Source organism: Saccopteryx leptura, chromosome 5 (genome assembly GCF_036850995.1).
Source record: "Saccopteryx leptura isolate mSacLep1 chromosome 5, mSacLep1_pri_phased_curated, whole genome shotgun sequence".
NCBI classification, from domain to species: Eukaryota; Metazoa; Chordata; class Mammalia; order Chiroptera; family Emballonuridae; genus Saccopteryx; species Saccopteryx leptura.
In genome coordinates, this window is record NC_089507.1 from 130,029,338 (window position 1) to 130,039,254 (window position 9,917).

The 9,917-nt window shown below is 36.8% G+C and overlaps 1 pseudogene; it reads left to right on the forward strand.

The window, feature by feature from the left end:
- The window catches only part of LOC136406564 (patched domain-containing protein 3-like), a 31,351-nt pseudogene extending 22,594 nt beyond the window's left edge, over positions 1-8,757 (forward strand).
- Positions 8,758-9,917: the final 1,160 nt, after the last annotated feature.

Genomic DNA, 9,917 nt, shown 5'->3' on the forward strand with positions numbered 1-9,917 from the left:
ATATTTTAAGCAACAGAATATTGGCTTAATGTGTTTGTGCATTAGTGTGAAATGGCTTATGAGAGAAAGTGGTCTCACATAAACTAGTAAAATCAAAAATGCATTGCTAATTCTGCTTTGACTAACATCCAGATACCCAGGTTTCCTGACTCATTGTTGAAACACCCTAAATAAAGACTTAGAAGTAGAATATACTGTGCTGCATGCAAAGAATAGGAGAATGTACAAAACACAGTTATTACAAAAGAAGGAGTGATGAGTTCTGTTGTGGATTCAGAGACAGAGAAAGAATCAGAGAAAGCAGTATGAAAGCACAGATTGGGCAAGATAAATAAGACCTTAAGAGATGAACAAAAAAATTTGGTTGATCTGTTTAATTTTTAATGGATATTAATATTTATGAAAATTGTTTCTTTTTTTAACAGGTGTTGGGGTCGATGACATGTTTATCATGATTTCTGCCTGGCACAAGACCAACTTCACAGATAGCTTAAAACAATGACTGTCTAGTGCAGCAGTTCTCAACCTGTGGGTCGCAACCCCGGCGGGGGTCAAACAACCAAAACACAGGGGTCGCCTAAAGCCATCAGAAAATACATATTAATTATTATTAATTATACAATACATTTTTAAATAAAATATGTATTTCCAATGGCTTTAGGTGACCCCTGTGTTTTGGTCATTCAACCCCCGCTGGGGTCGCGACCCACAGGTTGAGAACTGCTGGTCTAGTGTCTATTAAAAAGTTGCAGTGGCCATTACAATCACCACCACCACTAACATCCTGGCTTTCTATACAGGGGTTATGTCATCCTTCAGGTCCGTACAGTACATTCGCATTTATACAGAAGCAACACAGCTCTTTTGTTACTTTTAGTGCATCACCTATTTTGGAGCAATTATGGCCCTGGATGGTAAAAGAGAAGCAGTCTGTCTACGTTGGTTAAAAGAGCCAGATATACTTGACCAGAAATGTTCCTCATTAAAAAGATGCTTCTGTCTCCCATTTGATTCTCTCCCGGATGAAGAGTAAGCTGATATCCATCCAATGAATGTGTTCTTTAGAGATCATTTTGGGCTTTTTCTCACAAATACTAAGTCCCAGATTTTTGTAGTTCTTTTATACATTTTGTATGTTATAAGTAGTATATATGCCTGTTTCCAAGTGCAGGAAGGTTTAGATCTTCGAAATTTGGAAAGTGATAATTCCTACATTATACCATATTTTAATGTAGAGAAAAAAACATTTTTCAGATTATGGTTCCAGGGTTATGGTTATTGTTACCAAAACTGTTGACTACTAGGATAAAGATGCTAGGCAAATATTGGAAAAATGTCTGACAGATTTTATTATTATTATTAATTTTAATGCAGTGATATTGATAAATCAGGGTACATATGTTAAGAGAAAACATCTCCAGATTATTTTGACATTTGATTATGTTGCATACCTCTCATTCAAAGTCAAATTGTCTTCCGACACCTTCTATCTGGTTTTGTGTCCCTCCCTTCTTTCCCCTCCTTCCTCGCCCCCCCCATTACCATCACATTCTTGTCCATGTCTCTGAGTCTCATTTTTATGTCCCATCTGTGTAAGGATTCATATAGTTCTTAGTTTTTTCTGATTTATTTATTTCACTTCGTATAATGTTATCAAGGTCCATCCATGTTATTGTAAATAATCCAATGTCATCATTTCTTATGGCTGAGTAGTATTCCATAGTATATATGTACCAGGGCTTTTTGATTCAATCTTCCACTGACGGACACTTGGGCTATTTCAAGATCTTCGCTATTGTGAACAATGCTGCCACAAACATGAGGGTGCATTTCTCCTTTTGGAACAGTTCTATGGTATTCCTAAAAGTGGGTTAGCTGGGTCCAAAGGAAGTTCGATTTTTAATTTTTTGAAAAATCTCCATACTGTTTTCCACAGTGGCTGCACCAGTCTGCATTCCCACCAGCAGTGCAGGAGGGTTCCCTTTTCTCCACATCCTCGCCAGCACTTAGTCTGTGTTGTTTTGTTGATGAATGCCATTCTGACTGGTGTGAGGTGATATATCATTGTGGTTTTAATTTGCATTTCTCTAATGATTAGTGATGTTGAGTATTTTTTCATATGCCTATTGGCCATCTGTATGTCCTCTTTGGAGAAGTGTCTATTCATTTCTTCTGCCCATTATTTGACTGGATTGTTTGTCTTCCTGGTGTTGAGATTTACAAGTTCTTTATAAATTTTGATATTAACCCCTTATCACACATATTGTCAAATATGTTCTCCCATTGTGTAGTTTGTCTTTTTATTCTGCTCTTATTGTCTTTAGCTGTGCAACAGCTTTTTAGCTTGATATACTCCCATTTGTTTATTCTATCTTTTACTTCACTTGCCCGTGGAGATAAATTGGCAAATAAATTGCTGCGAGAGATGTCAGAGAGCTTACTGCCTATGTTTTCTTCTAAGATGCTTATGGTTTCAAGGCTTACATTTAAGTCTTTTATCCATTTTGACTTTATTTTCTGAATGGTGTAGGTTGGTGGTCTAATTTCATTTTTTTGAAGGTAGCTGTCCAATTTTCCCAATACCATTTATTAAAGAGGCTGTCTTTACTCCATTGTATGCCCTTACCTCCTTTGTCAAATATCAGTTGTCCATAGAGCTGTGGATTTATCTCTGGGTTCTCTGTTCTGTTCCAATGATCTATATGCCTGTTCTTATGCCAGTACCAGGCTGTTTTGAGTACAATGGCCTTGTAGTATAACTTGATATCAGGAAGTGTGATACCTCCCACTTTATTCTTATTTTTTAAGATTGCTTAGGCTATTCATGTTCTCTTTTGGTTTCATATAAATATGTGGAATATGAGGGGAAGGAAGGGAGGGACACAAAACCAGATAGAAGGTGTCAGAAGACAATTTGACTTGAGTGAGAGGTATGCGACATAATCAAATGTCAAAATAATCTATATTTTTAAAGTATGTCATTGGTATTTTAATTGGTATTGCATTGAATTTATAAAATGCTTTGGGTAATACAGACATTTTAATGATGTTTATTCTTCTTAACTATGAGCATGGTATATGCTTCCACTTGTTTGTATCTTCCTTGATTTCTTTTATCAATGTTTTATAATTTTTCGAGTACAAGTCTTTAGACTCCTTGGTTAAATTTACTCCTAGGTACTTTATTTTTTTGGTTGTAATAGTGAAAGAAATTATTTCCTTAATTTCTCTTTCTGACTGTTCATTGTTGGTGTATAAAAATGCCTCTGATTTCTGTGTATTAATTTTATATCCTGCCACTTTGCTGAATTTAGGTCCAGTAGTTTTTTGATTGAAACTTTAGGGTTTTTTATATACAATATCATATCATTTGCAAATAATAATAGTTTTACTTCTTTTCCAATTTGAATGCCTTTTATTTCCTCTTCTTGTCTGATTGCTGTGTCTAGGACTTCCAGGACTATGTTGAATAAGAGTGGTGAAAGGGGGCAACCCTGCTTTTTCTTCCTGATCTTAAGGGGATTGCTTCTAATTTTTGCCCATTGAGTATGATGTTGGCTGTGGGTTTGTAGATGGCTTTTATCATGTTGAAGTATGTTCCCTGTATTCCCACTTTGCTGAGAATTTTGAACATGAATGGATGCTGAATTTTATCAAATGCTTTTTCTGTATCTATTGAAATTATCATGTGGTTTTTGTCCTTTCTTTTGTTTATGTGATGAATCACATTGATTGATTTGCAAATATTGTACTAGCCTTGCCTCCCCAAAATGAATCCCACTTGATCATGGTATATGATTTTTTCCATATATTGTTGGATCTGGTTTGCTAACATTTTGTTGAAAATTTCAGCATCTATATTCATCAGGGATATTGGCCTATAATTTTCTTTCTTTGTGTGTCTTTGCCTGGTTTTGGAATCATAATTATGCTCGCTTCATAGAAGGAGCTTGGAAATCTTCCTTCCTCTTGAATTTTTTGAAATAGCTTGAAAAGGATAGAAGTTAGTTCTTCTTTGAATATTTGGTAGAATTCACTTGTGAAGCTATCAGGCCCCGGACTTTTTTTTGGGGGGGGGAGCTTTTTGATAACTGTATCGATCTCATTTGGTGTAATCGGTCTGTTTAGGTTTTCTGATTCTTCCAGATTGATTTTAGGAAGATCGTATGTTTCAAGGAATTTGTCCATTTCATCTAGATTGTCTAATTTTTTGGCATACAGTTCTTCATAGTATTTTCTTACAATATTTTGTATTTCTGTTGTGTCAGTTGTTATTTCTCCACTCTCATTTCTAATTTTTTTTATTTTAGTCCTCTTTTTTTCTTGGTGAGTCTAGTTAAAGGTTCATCAATCTTGTTTACCTTTTCAAAGAACCAGCTCCTAGTTTCATTGATCCTCTGTATTGTTTCCTTAGCCTGTATGTCATTTATTTCCACTCTGATCTTTATTATTTCCTTCCTTCTACTACATTTGGGTTTCACTTACTGTTCTTTTTCTAGTTCTTTTAGATGCAGAGTTAAGTTGTTTATTTGAGCTTTTTCTAGTTTCTTAAAATGTTCCTGTAGTGCTATGAACTTCCCTCTCAGTACTGTTTTTGCTGTGTCCCATAAATTTTGAGTTCTTGTATGCTCATTACATTTGTTTCTAGGATTTTTTTTACTTCTTCTTTGATCTCAGTCTTAATCCATTCATTATTTAACAACCTGCTATTTAGTTTCCATGTGTTTGAGAATTTTTGAGTTTTTCTGTTGTGGTTGATTTCTAGTTTCATGCTGTTGTGATCAGAGAAAGTGCTTGATATGATTTCAATCTTCTTAAATTTGTTGAGACAACTTTCATGCCCTAACATGTGGTCTATCCTAGAGAATGTTCCATGAGCACTTGAAAAGAATTTATATTCTGCTGCTTTAGGGTGAAAGGTTCTGAAAATATCTATTAAATCCAGTTGATTTAGTGTGGCCTTTAAGTCTGCTGTTTCTTTGTTAATTTTCTTCTTGAGGATCTATCTAGTGATGTTAGTGGGGTATTGAAATCCCCTATTATTATAGTATTGCTGTTGATCTCACCCTTTATATCCATCAAAGTCTGCTTTATATATTTAGGTGCTCCTATATTAGGTGTGTAGATATTTATAATAGTTATATCTTCCTGTTGGATTGCTCCCTTTATCATTATGTAGTGGCCTTCTTTATCTCTTATTATATCCTTTGTTTTAAAGTCCATTTTGTCTGATATAAGTATTGCTACCCAGCTTTTTTAATTTCCATTTGCATGAAATTATTTTTTCATCCTTTTACCTTCAGTCTATGTGCATCTTTTGTTTTAAGGTGTGTCTCTTGTAGACAGCATATGTATGGGTCTGTTTTCTTATCCCTGCAGCTACCCTATGTCTTGATAAAATCAATTAATTCATTTACATTTAAGGTTATTATTGATATGTATTTATTGCCATTTTATTCTTTAAAGCTGTATTCCTTTTTTGCTATATTCTTTTATCACTTTAATCTGTTTACAACAGGCCCCTTAACATTTCCTGCATCATTGGTTTGGTTTTAATGAATTCCTTGAGTTTTTGTTTGTCTGTTTGTTTGTTTGTTTTTTGTCTGGGAAGCTTTTTATTTCTCCTTCAATTTTAAATGATAGCCTTGCTGGATAAAGTAGTCTTGGTTGTAGGTTCTTGTTCTGCATTACTTTGAATATTTCTTGCCGTTCCCTCTGGCCTCAAGTGTTTCTGTTGAGAAGTCTGATGTCATTCTTATGGGGGCTCCTTTGTAGTTGTTAGCCTTTTTTTCTCTAGGAGCTTTTAATATTTTCTTTTTACTGCTTAGCTTTGGTATTTTATTATGATGTGTCTTGGTGTAGTTTCTTTGGGGTTTTTTTTTTTTTAATGGAGTTCTCTGTGCTTCTTGAATTTGTGAGAGTTTCTCCTGCACTAATTTAGGGAAGTTTTCAGCTATGATATGATTGAGCAAAGTCTCTATCCCTTGTTCTTTCTCTTCTTCTTCAGGAACTTCTATGATGTGGATGTTATTTCTCTTCACGTTGTCACAGAGCTCTCTAAGAGTTTGCTCAGACTTTTTGAGTCTCTTTTCTTTTTTCCTCTCTACTTTCATTCCTTCATTCCAGTTGTTCTCCAACTCACTGATTCGATCCTCAGCTCCATCCATCCTGTTTTTAATTCCATCCACTGTGGTCTTCATTTCTGATATTGTATTTGCCATCTCCGACTGATTCTTTTTTAATATTTCAATATCCATTTTTAACTTGCTATTTATTTAGGTGTTCGTAATGACCATCCATTGTTGTTCTATGATCCCTAAGCATCCTTACAATCATTATTTTGAACTTCGCATCTGGAAGTTTGGTTATTTCCATATCACTCAGTTCATTTCCTGGATGTTTCTCTTGTGGTTTCATTTGAATTGCACTTCTCTGTCTTCTCATTTTGTCTCTGTGTTTTTGTGTGTTGTTTGTAGAGCTGGTTGAGCCTAGCCTTGGTGTTGTCTGCCTCCAGTTTTCAATTGTGTTATTTCTAGGTCTTCTTGGGTTGGTATCAGCTATTATTTGTAATCCACTTTCGGATTTGGGCTGCTTTGAAGTCTTGATTTGTTTGTTTTCTTAACAGGTGATAGTCTTGTTTACTGATCTCAGCAAGGGGCTTATTTGAAACTGTATCCAGGAATTCAGTGGATGTAACTTGAGACTCTGAAGGCCTCTTCTGCCAGTTTGTCTCTCTTTGGGGCAGGGTGTTTTCTCAGCTTCAGTAAGGGGAGGTGTATCTCAGATCTCCATGGAGACCTGAGTTACTGCCCCTCCTCCCCACTTCTTGTTTTCAGCTGTATCTTGCTGCACTGATTGGAGCTGGAGAGATGTCTGGTGATCTGTGACTTGGAAGCACTTTATTTTGTTTTGTGGTAGGATCAGCCCCTCCCCCAGCTATGGCCACCTCCAGCACTGGATGAGTCAGCTTCTCAGGTCATCCCCTGCATTCCTCTGCCCCTCACCATCTGTCTCTTTCTCTCCCCTTTCTTTTTAGAAGACAAGCCAGCCCTTTCAACACACCTCATTCCCTGGTCACCAGGCAAGTGGCTGTGAGCAGTATTTTCTGCTCTTTTCATTGGAGTGAGAGCCCTTCTGGGCTCTCAGCCTCACTCCTCCCCGCCCCGTTCCTGTAAGCAGGGAAGATTGAGGTGCTCCCTACCAGGTTTGTTGTGGCTTCTTCTTTGCTCCTTGGTTTTTGAAAGCTGTTCTTGTAGTCCAGAGTTTGTTTTTCATGCTGATTTTTCCTAAATTAGTTTCTTATCCAGTTTGGTGGTGTGAGCTGGGAGTCTGTGCATCTGCCTACTCTGCTGCCATCTTCCTGAGCAGCTAAACACTTATTGTAGCTTTTTACAAAAAAAATTAAGTAAAAGGTGAGGAGGTCAAGACAGACTCCCACATGCGCCCCAATTGGGATCCACATGGCAAGCCCCTGCCAGGGATGCTCTACCCATCTGGGTTGCAGCTCTGTTGCTCGGGAACTCTGTCTGACAGATTTTGAAAACAATAAGTATGTAGATAAAAGTCTTACAGAGTTTTGGTTATGAGAATATGTGCAATATATGAAATGTAACAAACAAGATGTAAATGATAAGAATACTTTTATAAACAGTCTTTCCAATTTTCTTGTGGATTTTCCACATTTTACACACGATATTAATATCTCATCATCACATGAAATCATTTCTTTCCGGGCCTTTATTCAGACCATGGGTATTACTTCTTCAGTCAATAAAAAGAAGATGTTAATCCAGTTATGAGACTTGGCTGAAAACTGTGAAGTTCCCCTAATGGTGAACAACCCAACATTCATATATTTTGATCAGTATACTGTAATATTAGAAAATACTATTTGAGCCTTGGCCGGTTGGCTCAGCGGTAGAGCGTCGGCCTGGCGTGCGGGGGACCCGGGTTCAATTCCTGGCCAGGGCACATAGGAGAAGCGCCCATTTGCTTCTCCACCCCCCCCTCCTTCCTCTCTGTCTCTCTCTTCCCCTCCTGCGGCCAAGGCTCCATTGGAGCAAAGATGGCCTGGGCGCTGGGGATGGCTCCTTGGCCTCAGCCTCAGGCGCTAGAGTGGCTCGAGTCGCAACAGAGCGATGCCCCAGAGGGGCAGAGCATCGCCCCCTGGTGGGCAGAGCCTCGCCCCTGGTGGGCGTGCCGGGTGGATCCCGGTCGGGCGCATGCGGGAGTCTGTCTGACTGTCTCTCCCCGTTTCCAGCTTCAGAAAGATACAAAAAAAAAAAAAAGAAAAAAAGAAAGAAAATACTATTTGAAATGTCATTGTTGCATCAGTAGCTATGTTAATTCTTTCCTTATTGTTAATTTCTCATCCAATGTGTGCCTTTTAGGAAAGTTTTGCTATTGCTTCTGTGATTAGAAGTAACAGGTTTCATGGCATACCGGAACATCAATCTTGATTCCATATCCATGATTAATCTTGCCATTTGTATAAGGTTTTCTTTAGATTTTTCTGCACACACTTCTTAAGCATTTGTTTCCAGTTCTAATCCCTCAGTAAACCAAAAAGCAATTGAGGCATCGTATATGCTAGGCTACCTTGTGTTGCAAAGTGCATTTTCAACAATAGGAGTGTCTGTTTTATCTGCAGCTAAAGCACACATCTTCAGGACATTTTTTAAGGTTATGTTTCTTGTTATGGTGTTTGGGGCTGCTCATGGTCTAATTTTTATTCCAGTATTCTTAACCATTTTTTGAAAGTTTTTTTAAATATCCACTAGCTAATCAAAGACCAATTACAAAATTCCTGATTTCCTCAACTCAATCTGAAAAGATGCACTACTAGCAACAGTCAATAAACTAAAAACAATGGTATATTTCCTTCACTTCAAAATGCCATTTAAAATTTTATTTATCATAAAATATCCTGAGAAAAATTAATTAGTATTACATTAAAATATCATTACTAAATTAGAAAGTGTTGTCATCTTTATTTTTATCTATACAATCAAGTATAAAATATAAATTTCTAGCAATTATTTTTACTTTTTAAAAAATTATTTAGACAATTTTAATGGGGTGACTGACATTAACTAGAGTACATAGATGTAGAGAAAACATCTCCAGATCATTTTGACATTTGATTATATTGTATACCCATCAACCAAAGTCAAATCGTTCTCTATCACATTTTATTTGGTTTTCTTTATGCCCTTCCCCTCCCCAACTCCCTACCCTCTTTTCCCTTCTACACCCCCTGGTAACCACTGCACTCTTATCTATGTCTCTGAGTCAATTTTTAGAACCATCTATGCATGGAATCATACAGTTCTTATTTTTTATGATTTACTTCTTTCACTCAGTATAATGTTATCAAGGTCCATCCATGTTGTTGTAAATGATCCTATGTCATCATTTCTTATGGCTGAGTAGTATTCCACAGTATATATGTACCAGATTTCTTTTATCCAATCATCTATTAAAGCGTTTTTTGGTTGTTTCTAAGTCTTGGCCACTGTGAATAATGTTGAGATGAACATGGGGCTACATGTGTCTTTATGTACCAATGTTTTTGAATCTTGGGGGTATACACCCAGTAGAGGGATTGCTGGGTCATAAAGTAGTTCTATTTTTAATTTTTTGAGGAACCACCATACTTTCTTCCATAATGGTATTACTAGTTTACATTCCCACCAAGAGTGGATGAGGGTTCCTTTTTCTCCACAGCCTCTCCAACACTTGTTATTACTTGTCTTGTTGATAAACGCTAATTTAACAGGTGTGAGGTGGTATCTCATTGCAGTTTGATTTGCAATTCTCTAATAGCTAGTGAAGATGAGCATTTTTTCATATATCTATTGGCCATTTGTATTTCTTCTTGGGAGAAGTGTCTGTTCATGTCTTCTTCCCATTTTTTT